Source organism: Hemicordylus capensis, chromosome 4 (genome assembly GCF_027244095.1).
Source record: "Hemicordylus capensis ecotype Gifberg chromosome 4, rHemCap1.1.pri, whole genome shotgun sequence".
NCBI lineage: Eukaryota > Metazoa > Chordata > Lepidosauria > Squamata > Cordylidae > Hemicordylus > Hemicordylus capensis.
In genome coordinates, this window is record NC_069660.1 from 85229851 (window position 1) to 85244822 (window position 14972).

Genomic DNA, 14972 nt, shown 5'->3' on the forward strand with positions numbered 1-14972 from the left:
TAAGACCTACATGCTTGGTTGCTAGCTTCAGACAGGAAGTGGGGAAGGGAGAAGAAGTAAGTCTCTCTCAGGTGAGGGAATGGAATGTGAGACTAACAAAGGGGAATCAGAGTAGAGAAAGCATGGTCAGAAGGGGAATGCCCTTATGTCTATCTCTACCCCTAATGCCCCTAGTGGTCAATAGGGTTGCTGGTTCTAAGAGTTGATGCCATCAGGAGCTACATCTCCAACAGGCCAGGTAGCAGAAAACTATTGAACAGTATCTGTTAATAAATCACAAAATAAACATTATTCAGCAGTGATCTCTTGTTGCAAACGAGCCTTAGAATCCTCAAGTCTTAGTTTTGTTTGAGGGGATATTGAGTAGCTCATCTGTAGATTCTCCCTCTCTCCAACCAGGCTCCTGAACACTGCCTTTATAGTAGGCAGCTAGTAGCTATAAATGGATTTATGGCTCTATAAAAATTAGTTAATGTGCTTTGTTTATAGTAATATATCACTCAAACTGAGCCATCTTTGAAATAAACACCTTTCAAGGGGAGGCACTGTGGAATCTCGTCACTGGAGGCTTTTGTAAGATTTGAAGCATATCTGAATAAAGTATCATTGAGATGATTGCTTTTTCTGGTTACAGCAGCTTTCCATGCATCTCCTACACCCATAAGCTGTAAGTCACTCCATCCTTTTAGCTCCAACCACTGCATTGTCAACATCCACCAGCTGTCTGGCTTCTTACATACCTCATATGATGGTTATACATGCATACTCACTCACCCCAATGTTTCTTGTCGTGTCTGTCATGGACAGTATATCAGTCACTTTTAAGATCAGTTTTAGTTTTAGTGTTAAACTTTATTTAGGAATCAGCTTTTCTCCTTGAGCTGTGTGGAATTGTATTTTTGGAGTTGTAAATCAGACTGATTTTATTCAGTTCTTGTTGCTTCAGCAGGCATATGCAAATTCAACTATGAAAAATATAGAAAAATGGCTATATTTATGGCCTGAAACAAGGCGTTGAGGGCCATCGTGGCTTCAGCAACAAAGACATACAACAGTTATTAATCCAAGCCAAAAAGATGGCTTTTCCATCAAAATTTCAGCCCCATGTAAATGGCTCAGTCATGCAAAGTAAATATCTAGTTGGCAAGGCAGGATAGATATCCACAGGCATTCCAGCATCCATACAAACACTGCATGTGCTGAGCCCAAATATGGTATGCATGCAGTGGCTGTGTGCCCCATTAGCACCCCGTATTAACAAGCTGGAGGGGTGGAAAACAAGCCCCAACTACTTGAGAACTGGAAGCTGCTCTATTTCTGGCCCTGCTTTAGTTATAATTGAGCTGTGCAGACTGCTCGTTCGTTCAGTGCGGAACAAAATCCCCAACCCTGGTCATTCATCCAGTTAGGGATTTCCCTCCCCTATGAAACAAATTACCAGCCTGCTTGGCTAAATTACAGCCAGAGAGAAGCAAGAGAGAAGCAAGAGAGCGTCTGCTGGTATCCAAGCAGCTGGGGCATGTTCTCTGTCCCTCCAGCTTGTTAGTATGGGCTGCTACTGGCGTGCCTGCCTCTGAAGCATGTGTGCTTAAGTGTGCAGGGATGGTGAGGGCAGTATTTGCGCAACCCTCAGGGACATAATTGCAGATTTCACAGAGTGCTTCTGAGAGAAGAGGGAATTGGCAAAAATAGCCCCCCCACCGCCACTTTTCATCAACCAGCATGCCGTCACTGCACATGTGCTTTTGGGCTCCACGCACATACCATTAGTGTGGATGTCAGCCACTGCCAGTTTTAGTGGGCCCCTGGTCAAAGCACTGCTGTGGCGCCTACCTGCATTGATGGTGTGGTGGTGTCCCCTGCTTGGGCCTTAGTGACTTCCCTCCATTTAGGCCCTGGTGCAGCCTCAGAAAGAGAACCCCACTTCTGTTCTAGTACGGCAGGGGCAGAGTTCCCACCCAAAGACAAGAGCTCTGCAAGGTTCCCGACAAGGCCTCCAGCTTGCATGAAAGCCCATCAGTGTGAACCACGGAAACCACATAGAATTAAACATGCTTGTTGTCTAGACTAAAGAATCTGGAAGGATGGGAAAGCTCAGCCACATGGATCTCTAGATTGTGCATGAGATCTGTATGATAAAAACTTTGAGGAACCTAGAGTTGGAAGAAAAATGCTTTGAATTATACTGTAGCCTAAACTTAGAAATTTGGCAGGAATTTGCAGGGAATATATAATTTCATTATATACAGACATTTTATTTACAAAGTGACACAGGGGATTCACATATCATAGAAGCAAATTCAATTGCTAGTGATATTCTATACTACTTAAGACAGAAAAGGAAAACTCACTTATAAACCTGTGGTGTTAAAACTTTTCACCTCTCCCTTCTGGTCTTTCCTTGCCTGCAAACCTCTCATTCTTTCCTAAGCATTTATATTTATAGATTTCATGGAGGACAATTGCCCTTTTTCTTCATTGTACAACTGCATTTTTCCTTCCTGTAGCAATAGTCACCCTGCTGATAGATCTTGTCATTATGTCGTATCATTATAGATGTTTGCACTGCACCAAAAGCAAATGAAGGTGGCTGCAGCATAGACTGTGTATTGAATAGTAATGTTTTCTAGTACACTTTTAATCACGAGCTTGAATTTTATTGAGGCAGCCTGCAAAATCCCTCCGTCTTAACAATGATAACAGACAGATTTTAATAGTTTGTACTCCTTGAGTCGTCTTCCATTTATAATATAAAATGAAATTACACCATCTGTTCTGCAAAATTCTCTACAAATCAACATTTCTGACCAGCACACATCTTTTTAAGAGGCTTGTGTTTCATGTAACATCTTTCCTTTTCACTCTTGGAGAAGGTTTGAACTAGACAATAATGTACAATTGCTAGTTTATTGTATGATTATATGTTGTGTGGGCAGCCGATCCAGCTGCTCAGGGCTGCACAACAGCTCGTCTTGGGGGAGACTGCTCGTCCCCACAGAACCTTCCCAGGCTCTACACACGGATTGTGTGTAGAGCCTCAGTGCTTTTTATCATATGGCAGCTATTTGTGAACTTATTGAGGGTTATATGCAAACATTTGGAAGCTAGTTGAAGTATTTGGCCACAGAGTGAAGTGAATTTTACCAAGTTTTTACAACCAGTTGGAAGTAAGGAATAGTTTAATATAAATATATACCAGACTGACAATTATTTCATGGGCTTGAAGACAGTGATGAGGAGGCCAGTGGAGATGGAGGGTGGCTGCCTGTATGGGCTCCCGGGGATGAGCAAGGCATTCCCTCTCCCTGGCAGATGGAGGAGGAACAGGGTGTTTAGAGCCCCCTCCTCATCCTTCTCAGGCCTGTATGCCCAGGGTTTGTGAGGTTTGTGCAGAGGAAACACCACAAGAGAAGTGTTTCTGTCCATTTTGGATACCCCACTTCTGCCTGAATCCAGGCAGTATTTGAAAGAAGTATCTTGAAACTTAGGCAGAATGTATGAAGAAGTTTATGAGCAAAGGAGGGAACCATTGGCTCCTAAACCATTTAATGCATTCTGCCTGCAGGTGAAACCCAAAGCCCAGTGGAGGACCCATCCATTGTCAACAGGAGATGTTTGGCTAATTTCCTGTTTTTTGATGGGAGAAGTGTCTGGTGGCAGCTGAGAATCAAGGCGCAAGAGCTTCACTAAGTGCTTCACTTCCTTCTCCAAGAGCCCCTTCTGTTAGGAAATGAGATCATCCCAGAAGCCCCTACAGCATCACAGGGGCTTCTGAAGTAATTTTCCATTTATTGTTGGGAGGAGTGATAAAGAGAGTGGAGCACTGACCCTCTTACACTCCTTTTATACTCCTTTTTAAACTCCAGGAGCTTTTTCAGACGGCGACTTTACTGTGACTTTTTTTGAGAGGGTGGGTGTACATTAACATATTGGCCAGATTTACCCCAAAGTCTGTGTGATATTTCAGAGAGCACTTCACACACAATTCGGGTTTTCCCCTCCATATTGAAACTGTTTTTGTGTTGGAGTATTTGTTATGCCCCAAACTTGCAGTAAAGCCTCATGGCAAACCTCCTATCAGAAAAGCCTCCAGCTCCTTAGAGTATAAGAGGTATACTCTTCTCTCCCATCAGGAAATGGAAGAATACCCAGAGGCTTTTTCAACACTGCAGGGCCCCTAGAATAATTTTCTATTTCCTGGCGGGCCTGGTGAGTTTGTGAAGTGCAATGGGGCTAAAAGGAGCATGAGAAAGCCACGCCTCACTGCTACCAGTGGCCCCTTCTAGGCAGGAAATGGAAAACCATACCAGTGTCATCACAGGGACCTCTGGAGCAGGAGTGGCCATCACTGTGGCTGGGTATGAGGGGAATTATAATCCTAACAACAGTTGGAGAGGTTCAGGTTGTCCACCCCTGCTCTGGAGCAGTCTCATTTTCCAGAGGGTTAGGGTTAGGGTTAGGGTTAGGAGTGGGGGAGTGGGGCACCTGGAGGGAGTGGGGCAGTCACTTTTTTGTACTCCTCCCCTTTTGACAGAGTTTTGAGGAGTGGAGCTGTGATAAGGAGAATTAAAAGGGGGACATAACGGAGGAAGGCACAGACACCCTATGCCTGAGGGTTCACAAAAGCCCACAGCTGGCTCTGTTTACTGGGTGATGAGTGTCAGCCAGCAGCCAAGAAATGCAGCATGGTCAGGAACAGCATGTTATGGACTTTGCCAGCTGGTGTGAAGTGGGAAGGGTAGACAAGTCAGTTTTTCGGGGCTGGCATTTACCCATCCGCATCCATCTGTGACACTGCCTGCAGCAATTGAACATATCCGTATGAAGATGTGGAGAATCTGCACAAACTGACAAAATTAAAAGGGAGTTAGAAACATTGCAGTATTTCCTAAGGAATGCTGGAAAATGTGCACAAGTGGACAGTCTGGTAGTCTATACATTGACTGGTCAGCCCACATGGTCTTTGCTTAAGGATTATGCATATTCTTCATGTATCTTTAAGCAGAGTACAAAGTGGAGCTTAGGCAAGTGTGAGAAACTAGAAGCCTATGTATGGTTGTTACTGTCCCTTTCTCTCTTCCAAGTCCTATGACATGCACAGAGGACTCAAAGTGGGAGTGATCTTTTCTGTCATTTTGTACTGGACTTTTGAGAAACAAAGTGTTGCTTTCTCCTTCTTCAGTTCTTGGTAGAAAGTGACTCAGTCTTTGTGTGGTTGTCCAGACCTGGGATAGTTACCAGAGTGGGAGAGAGGTGGTTGCCATCGGTAGCTTGGTAAATGAATGTGTGGATCTCTGAACATCTGTGATACTCTCTCGTATTTATTGGGAATTAACCATATTGACTGGGCAACGTGCACAATCCCCTGCCAATGCTATAAACCTGTATTCATTTCCTGCACCTTCATATGTTTATGCACAATAATCAGTTTTCAGCATCATTCTCTAGAATAACAGTCTTGGTAGCCAACCAGTAGTGCTGTGAGACAGGGCCACACACATACAACAGAGGGCTTACAGCGTACTCTGGACTTCCCAAGAATGCAGGAAAATAGTACCATAATAAAAAATGATAACCCTCCCAACACGAGCTACACATGTGCAAAGCCCAGTATAATGTTTGAAACAATTAAAAGGTTCTGGCTGAGGTGACTCTCCCAACTTCCTTGCTCCCCCTAACTATCCTGCCCTAAAAGGAGGGAAGAGAAAAGCCTCTCAGACAGTGTTCCCTCTAACAGGGATTGCCAGATGTTGTTGACTACAACTCCCATAATCCCCAAGCAAAAGCCATTGCAACTGAGGATTCTGTGAGTTGTAGTCAGTAACATCTGGGAATCCCTGTTAGAGGGAACACTGCTCTCAGATAACCTGATGGAAAAGAGCAGCATGCAAAGAGCATGTAAGAGCATATACTTGAGTCATAATTTTGTACAACCATGGTAGGCTGGTATTGGAAACAAGGTTTTTGAACTGCACATCTTTTCAAAGTGAAGAGGTGGTGATGATGATTGATGATGGGCCAATTTCCTCTTCTTCCCTTGACCAAGGAAAAAGAAATGAACTTGTCTAGACAACATAGGGAGGCATGGGGAAATCCCCCTTCTCCTCTGAACTGCTCAGGTTGGGTCTGGTTGCATAGCTTGCTGTTTAGTTGCAAATGAAGAGACACAGGTCCCATGGTGCTGTAAACATGTTTATTTGAGCCCAACACATTTCAGCCAAGCCTTCTTCAGGGGCAAAATATTATCCCAAGTAATCCTGTTTTTTTAAAAAAACCCTTCTTCAAAAACAGGAAACAATATCTTGGACTAACCAAAGTTGATGGAGCACATTTGCTGCTATCTTACTAATGTGAGCTTATTGTTCCCCTGAAAGAAGGCTCCGGCTGAAATGCATTGGGCTCAAATAAACAAGTTTACAGCATCGTGGGACTTTTGTCTCTTCATTTGCAACTGTATTTGGTGCTTCTCGTTTTTCTTCATCTATAGCATGCTGTTCAGCCAAGCCTAAAGCCTCCCTACTTCTCTAATACTACAGTATTATCACACTCAGGTTCAGAAATGGCAATACAGCATGCGTAAGGTAAAGTGTTCTGTCGAGTCGGTGTCGACTCCTGGCGACCACAGAGTCCTGTGGTTGTCTTTGGTAGAATACAGGAGGGGTTTACCATTGCCTCCTCCTATGAAGTATGAGATGATGGCCTTTCAGCATCTTCCCATATCGCTGCTGCCCGATATAGTCCCATAGTCTGGGAAACATACCAGCGGGGATTTGAACCGGCAACCTCTGGCTTGCTAGTCAAGTCATTTCCTCGCTGCGTCATTAGGTGGCTACAGCCTGTGTAGGAGACATTAAATCCTCCCTTCCCATGTTGTACTATTCAGACTGGAGGCCATCTTCACTATCCTCCCACCACTTCCCTCTCCTTGGTCATCACTTCAGGGGGGAAGAGACTTTGAGCCTCCCTCGAGTCCTGCAGGTTTCCAAGTTGAATACATAAAAGACAGTTTCCAGTATTCTGTCCTGTTTTGCCAACATTCCATCATGCCATTACATTATCCATACATATACTTGCACATGCTGTACCTATGTACATATGAGCTGACTGTAACGGGTCTCTGCGTAGGGAGGGGTGCAGTTTGAAGCTTCCAGATAACTCTGGTATGTGGTAGCCTAGCCTTTGCCAGCAAGTACCCCATGAGGAGGAGGTATACTGCATTTCTGTGCATAGAGCAGCACACACTGCATCCCTATTGCTTACTGCGATTTATGGACCTTCCCTCCACATATACCCTATCCATCATTCTGGTGGATATTTTGCTAGAAGATTATTTCTACTGTTTATTTCATATTTCCAAACTTTGGAACCCTCGTGGAAATAACTGCCTATAGCAAACTAATGTCTGTTAGTACCATCTGTGTGTATTAACCTGCATGCCAATACTTGATTGCTCCTCTCACCCCCCGAATTGGACAAGCCGCAGCCTCATAACCCCAGAGACCTCCTCACTCGAGCCCCCTCCTGCTCCTCTCTGCAGGAGTAGCAGCAGAAGTTGACCGGGCCCCTCCTCACTGCCACTGCTGCCATGGCTGCTTGTTCCCCTCAGGACACTGTCAGGCTCAGGCTCATCCCTCGCCTGCCTGCCTCCCTCCGCCAATGGCCTCTGTAGCTCTGAGCAGCGGCAGCAGTTGACCGAGTCCTTCCTCACTGCTGCTGCTGCTGCCATGGCCACTCGTTCCCATCAGGCCACTGACAGGTGCAGGCCCGTCCCTTCCTTCTCTCTTCCCCTCCCTTCTTTTTCTCTTTCTCCTCTGCTCCCCTCTATCTTTCTCCCCCTCCCTTCTCTCTCTCTCTCTCTCCCCCGCTTCCTGAGTTAACAGATCTTGTTCATCTTGTTTCCTCATCTAATTCGCACCGTGGCAACCTCCAGCTCTTTCCTCCCTCACAACCCCTCTCTTTGCAGAGCCCTTCCCACTATCCTTTTATATAGATAGATTCTTCTCTCCTCTACAATCTTCCCACCAGTAACAGCTGCATTCCAATTGACCTTAACCATCACAGGCTCCTCTTCCCTATCTGCGTGTGGAATTCCCACTGCCCAACTTACGGCACAGCAGGAAAATGACTTGACTAGCCAGCCAGAGGTTGCCGGTTCAAATTCCTGCTGGGGAAATACCTATATCGGGCAGCAGCAATATAGGAAAGATGCTGAAAGGCATCATCTCATACTGTGCGGGAGATGGCAATGGCAAACCTCTCCTGTATTCTACCAAAGATGACCGCAGGGCTCCGTGGCCACCAGGAATCGACACCGACTCAACAGCACGCTTTACCTTTAATCACCACGGTACTCCTGCTCTGTTACCTCCAATTGGTAAGGCACTGTGTGGGTGGGGCTTGCCATGCACCATTTGCCACAGACCACCTGAGCCTTTTATATAGATAGATAGATATTTTTATTAAGTAACATTCAGCTTTACTAGCATTATCCCAATAGGGCTAAGCAGTACTGCTTCTGTGCACTTTGTTGCTTCTTTTGAACAATAACCTACCTTTATGTATTATTTTTATTTATTTTATATTAAAACAACAACAGAAAGCAGTCTTCAAGCAAGTGAAACAGCCTCTTTTCTTAGTGGCTTAATTAAAGAGCTGTGTAGTGATGTATTCATAGACCGGAATATTGTTAACTTAGCAGTGGCAGCTGTGGGGTTTGAAAACAGCAGCACATTTTTAATAGTGATTTTTAATATTAAATTGTTTTCCATTTACATGTCTATCCATATCCACATGAAGACAAAACCCCTCATTTTACGCCTTACTAGCTAAGCTGTCAGCAAGAAGCTGTTCTGGCTAGAGGCAACCAATAAACCTAATTCTGCTGCTTACACCCTAGATGTGCCCAAGGAGAACAAAAGGTCTAGAAAACTTGCAGACACAGTAGAGAGGCTGTCACACTGAAAGCAGGTCACCAATGGGAATGGGAATGTGGATAGCAAAGGACCTTTCCATGCTCTGAAAGGTGTGTGTGGGTTTTTGTTTTTGGATTTTGTTTTGTTTTTAATACCAGAGAGAAGAACACAAACTAGGAGACTGTGGCTACTATGACCGATTTAACAGAATTAAACAGATATAACTCAATATTTATTCAGACAGTGGTGCTGATGCTAGGCACTATTTTAACAGATAATTGGAACTGCTCAGGGAGTTCTAAAATGTTCTTAGCTCTCTGTAATACCTTAAGCAAAATAAAACATTTAATAACTTAGGTATATTTGCATGCTGCGTGTGAACCTGCCGCTGCAACATCCATGTCAGAGATTGTTATGTCATTGAAAGAGCTTGATGCGGAATTTAGATCTGAAATTCCTGCTCCCCCTTTAAAGCTTTTTTGATAATACCATTTAATGATTTTCAGACTTTTAGTTGGATCATTTCCTTGTGAAATAGTGAGCAGTGTTGACTATGTCACTAAACAACCTGCATGTTTCTTGATTTCAGGCAATGTCATTTTAGCAGTACAATTTCTCAATACTAAGTAGTGTGTGTGTGTGTGTGTATGTATGTATGTATTACACATGCATGCATGTCTAAAAGAACAGTCTTGTTCAACAGGATTGAACAATCTTGTAATATCCACCCCACATACCGGTATCACCTCTGTTGAGATACTGTAGTATTTAACTGGTTGATTTGTTTAAAATGTTGCTCTTAATCGTATTTTATGTAGGACCACATAATAACTTGAAGGCACATGATATACGTAGTTCTGCTGCTGAAGTATCGGAACCTGCGTACACATGCATGTGTGAAATTGCCAGAATGCCATTATTTATGTGTATTGGTTTTTTAAACCATAGGAGATCAAACATTTATTGTATTTACCCAAATCAAAGACAACTCTGAATTTAAGGCAACCTCCTTAAAAAGCAGAGTTAAATACCTACATTTGCTCAAAAGAATCATGACTCTGAATTTAAGGTGACCTGCCAATTTCTAATATCAAAAAAACCTGGGGAAAAACCTAGTCTTGGATTCAGGTAAAATACATTAGCTTTAATGGGATACTGCTGATTTCCTGATTTAGTAGAACAGTATTACCCAGTCTAGGGTAGCTATTAAGTACATCTGTTTGTATCAGAGATCAACTTGAACAAGACATTTAAACCAGCAGTATAGGAAGGAAACAGTTTTGGTTTGGTTGCCCTTCACAGTCACTTTCAATGCATCTTGATGAGGATTTGCTCATCAAGATTCTTTTGCAATCTGCAAAGCAGGACAGGTGTACTTGAACATGAGAGCTGTTTTGGAATTATCAAATCCAAGCTTTAGTTTCTTAAATTATTTCCCCCCACTTTACAGCCTTGCAAGGAGTGGCCCAGTATGCAAATGTGGATAGATTAAACATTCATTTGTCTAAGGAATGACAGCCTGGTGGATGTTTTGGTTATTGCCTTGGGCCCTGATAGGGAAAAAAGGATATATCCCAGGCCTTTAAGAGAATGAGTTCCAGTACATTCCATATTTCTAATAATTTGGATCAGAAGTATATGTGGAGCTTTTTAATTGTTTGATTTTGCTAAAATGGAACGCTTATTCAGAAAACACCAAGCCAATAGGAAAAGTTCTGTTTTTTGGCTTCTAAATAAGCAAACATTCCAAATCCTTTATGGATAATAGTAGCAAACAGTGGGAAATTGAGTTAATACCAGGGCATCTGTGTAAGTGAATGCTTGAAACAGGCAAGCTGCATTGTTCTTTAACTCTACTAATGCTGGAACAGATGGGAAGCGAAGGCCACTTCACGCATTAGCTGGCGCAGATAAAGAGCAAAGCAAAGAAGGGCCCTTGTGGGTGATTAGAGGTTAACAGGAATAGAAACCAGCAGACTGACTCTTGATTTGCAGGAGGTGTTCTGGGAAAGGAGCAGATGGCAAGAAGAACGTCCCTGTAGCTTATTCAGCTGCTCAGAGAAGTTTATGGCGACCTCTGATACAAACAAGCCTACGTAGAACTTGTTTTAAAGCAGTTCCATGCATTTCCTTCCTGCCAGGATCACAGCAGTTCACTTGAATCTGCAGACATGGGAGTTTCATTTGCCCTTGGGTCCATGTGTAGGTGTTTGTGCAGGCTACATGACATTTATGTGAAAATGGTAGGTGAGGCCTGTTTAGCTTTCTGTTGTTGTCAGTGCTGTTCTAACAAAAGGCTTTTGAACTGCTTCATCTTTTTGTTTCGATGTCTGTGTTTCCTCATGGTGTCCTTATTCATCAAGCTAGAATCCAGGGTTGTATATTTGTAATAAATAAAGGGGGAGGAGTGAGGAAAGAAAATGTGCAAAGTGAACAAAGTACCCCTGTATTTTGCTGTGTCAGCATTCTTCCTCCAGAGAAGCGGCCACCTCCTCTTGCAAAGGAAAAGGACTGACACAATAGTGCCTCCCTTGGTTGCAGCTTCTCAGCATACATCAGCTGTTGTCATGGGGGGGGGGATTTGTTTTTTGGGAGAAAACACATATTTATAAGAGCCATCTCCTTCCTTAATTTAGATATCTGTAATCACCAGAGAGAAACAAGAAATTACAATGAAATCTACTTTCTTCCCACATCTATCTCTGTGTGTGTATGTTTGGTGGGGGGAAGTGGGTATGTTTTCCCAAAAAGATTAGGTTTTATTTCCCCTTTGTGTGTGGCAACACCTGCCTAGGGACTCTATGTGAATCAAAAGAGCAGCAAGAAAAGTGAGTTTAATTGCACACATCTTCAGTGGAGTCTTTTCTGCACATGCAGCACAAAAGGACATCACTGAGCTGCTTTCAATGGGGCTTGTCGGGTGGCGGGGGGCAGGACTGAGAAGAACTCTCCACTATTATTGCAGGCAAGCAAATCACTTTGTAGGAGCATTGTCATGTGGAAATGAGTTCATGAGCCCATCTTCTTTCCAACTGCAAGGTCAGGGATAGAGCAATTGTCAGTTTCAGCTGGCTAGAGCAATTGATCTATTTGCCAGAAAGTGTTTGCTTACCTCCATTTCCTATTGTGCCTGCATACAGATATCTTTCTCACTGGGTGGATATGCACATATTTCTGCGTGTGTACAATTCACACGTCTGTTGACTGGTTTGGGTTCACAGTCAGAAATCAGCAGTTGCCTCGCTTTGGAAATGTGACCACTGGTGGTGCCATAAATAGCTATCAGTATAGAAACTATTATTCAGAAATGTGACCACTGGTGGTGCCATAAATAGCTATCAGTATAGAAACTATTATTCAGTAGTAGTTAAGACTTTTTTCCTGGGGAAACCACAAGTATTTGTTACCACTACTGTCCTGAGAAGCAGTCAGTATGTGCATGTGTATGTTTCTGCATGTGTTCAAAACACCAGGGAGATGGAATATGGGGTAGTTTTATTCTGTTCTTCTGCCATGGTACTTGGAAAATATAAAAAGATCTAGGGTCATGCTAATCCTGCTTGGATGTCTTTCTCTGGAAAGTGCAGCTGAACTCACACATTTTCCCAGACCTGTCAATTCCCACCTTGTATATTCATTTATTTTCTACATATTTACTTATCTGAAGAATAAGATATTGTGTGTGTGGGGGGGGGGGGGTTAGTCCTGGAAGACATTATTTCAACCACAGGCAGAAAATTCTCCAAATAGTTCATGATGCCCATGACTGACCTTAGTCCTGACCTGGAAGGGTAGTATGTTTAGAGTGAGGGGGAAATTGTTTATACATCCCAAAGAAAAAGAAGCTGGAAAAGTCAGGCTGGTTTAGGGCTAGCCATGTGATCTTAGCCATTCATCACCATTATGTTGCCTTGGTCTTAGGCAGCCTTTGTAATTGGAAGGCAGCCTGTTATGTAGCAGACATACAGCTGAAATTGGGTTAGTCTGATTAGATGTGGGTTTTTGGGAGCTGCAGGCTGAACATGCTTAGTAAGATGATATGCTAAGAGTGATGGAGAGAGGCAAAAATCTGCGTTGCTACAGAACAGCTTCCCTTTACCAGCCAGTATGTATTGCAAAGATAGGTCTGACTGCAGAAATTTGTCTTTATAATTGAATTTGGAATTATTCTGTAAAAACTAGAGTGTGAACATTTTCAAATTCTGAAGCAACTATACATTCTAAACAAGTTGTTCTAGTAAGAACTAATCAGCCTAGTTTCCTTTCACTGTCTCTACAACTGGACTTTATTTGGTTCAAATCGAGGTCCACAAGTTAGATCTCTTGCACCTCAAATGTTCATGCATCTGCCATCTTGGATCGGGGTGGATGACGTCATTACAAACTACACCATTGAGGTGTCCCTGTGTGTCACTCCCTACAACTGTACCAAATTTTGTTCAAGTCGGTTAGACGATCCTCAAGTTAGTGCACTTGCACCTCAAAAGTTCATACATCCGCCATCTTAGATCGGGGTGGATGACATCATCACAAACTACACCATTGGGGCATCCCTATGTGTCCATACAGCTCTAGCAAATTTGTTTCAAGTCGGTTGTCCACAAGTTAGTGCACTTGCACCTCAAAAGTTTATATGTCCGCCAACTTGAATTGGGGTGGATGACATCATCACAATCTGTGCAATTGAGGTGTCCCTATGTGTCACTTCAGCTGTAGCAAATTTGGTCCAAATCAGTTAAGTGGTTCACAAGTTAGCTCACATGAACCTCAAAAGTTTATGGTTCTGAATCTCTGTGGATGACATCATCACTATCTATGCCATTGAGGTGTCTCTCTGTGTTACTCACTACAACTTTACCCAATTTGGTTCAAATGGGTTAGACAGTCCACAAATTAGCTGGCTTGCTCTTCAGACATTCATGCGACCACCATTTGGATTGGGGTGGATGACATCATCACAAACTATGCCACTGAGGTGTCCCTATGTGCCCTTACAGCTGTACCAAATTTGGTTCAAATCGGTTAAGTCATTTACAAGTCAGCCTACTTGTGCCTCAAAAGTTTACTTGTCCGCCATCTTGAATCAGTGTGGATGACATCATCACAAACTATACCATTGAAGTGTCCCTGTGTGTCACTCTGCAACTGTATTGGTTCAAATTGGTTAGACAGTCCACAGATTAGCCCACTTGCACCTCAGATGTTCATGCGGTTGCCATCTTGAATTGGAGTGCATCACAGCCTACACCTTTGAGGTGTCCCTACAACTGTACCCAATGTGGTTCATATTGGTCCAGAACACACGGACGGACACACACACAGAATGCCAGGTGATCTCATAAGCCTACTGGAAAGTAGTCTAAAAATAAAAGATGCTACGTACCCCATCATGCCCCTTTGAGGTGTCAAACTTGGCACCTCAAAACCTGGCCTGAACATACGTTATCACTAAAGATCTTATTGAAGTTGGGGGAAAGATCAGCATGTTTTCCCTCAGAAGAGATGCAAGAAACAGCACCCACTCTCTTCGATGGACCTGATATGGACACTGCGTTGGCTTGCAGATGCACCAATTCCTTTGGCCAAATCACTTGAGATCTACTAAGCCAGTGATCTTCATTATTTTTCAAGTGAAAGCTACTCTAGCAAAACAACTTCAGTGTGAGAGCCATTTCCCACCACAGTGATCTCACATTGCTACACTTTCCCCAGCATGGACAGGGGGGTATGAAAGAAATAGAGCCCTATTGAATCCCAGTACCATCTTGGAAGGCACACTAGGAACTGAAGTGTAGTCTTTCCCAGCGTTTTCCCTATATGGGGATAGCACTGGGAAGGACTATGCTTCCGAGTGCTCTGTGCATGCCTTCCAAAATGTCTCTGAGGCTTGACAAGGTTCTGTTTTCCTTAAAAGAGCCCAGTGGCTCTGGGCAAAGTGCAGCACTGAGTATTGAGAACAATAGCCTCCTTGTGGTGCCTGGGAAGCTGTGTAAAGTATTCTGCTTCAGCCAAAGCGTTGTACAAGCCTAATAAACAATTAGTCAGGGAGCTGCACTTGAG

The 14972-nt window shown here is 43.4% G+C and overlaps 1 protein-coding gene across 6 annotated transcripts in view; it reads left to right on the forward strand.

Moving 5' to 3' along the window:
* Positions 1 to 14972, forward strand: part of ZSWIM5 (zinc finger SWIM-type containing 5) — a 212413-nt gene that overhangs the window by 120955 nt on the left and 76486 nt on the right. Inside the window, exon 1 of one of the 6 annotated variants that reach the window (XM_053245475.1) lies at positions 11136 to 11155. The exons of the other annotated variants lie outside the window; for them this stretch is intronic. The gene's annotated coding sequence lies outside the window, so the exon portion shown is untranslated. Of the gene's footprint in view, positions 1 to 11135; positions 11156 to 14972 lie in introns of those variants that run through there. 6 annotated transcript variants of the gene reach the window in all.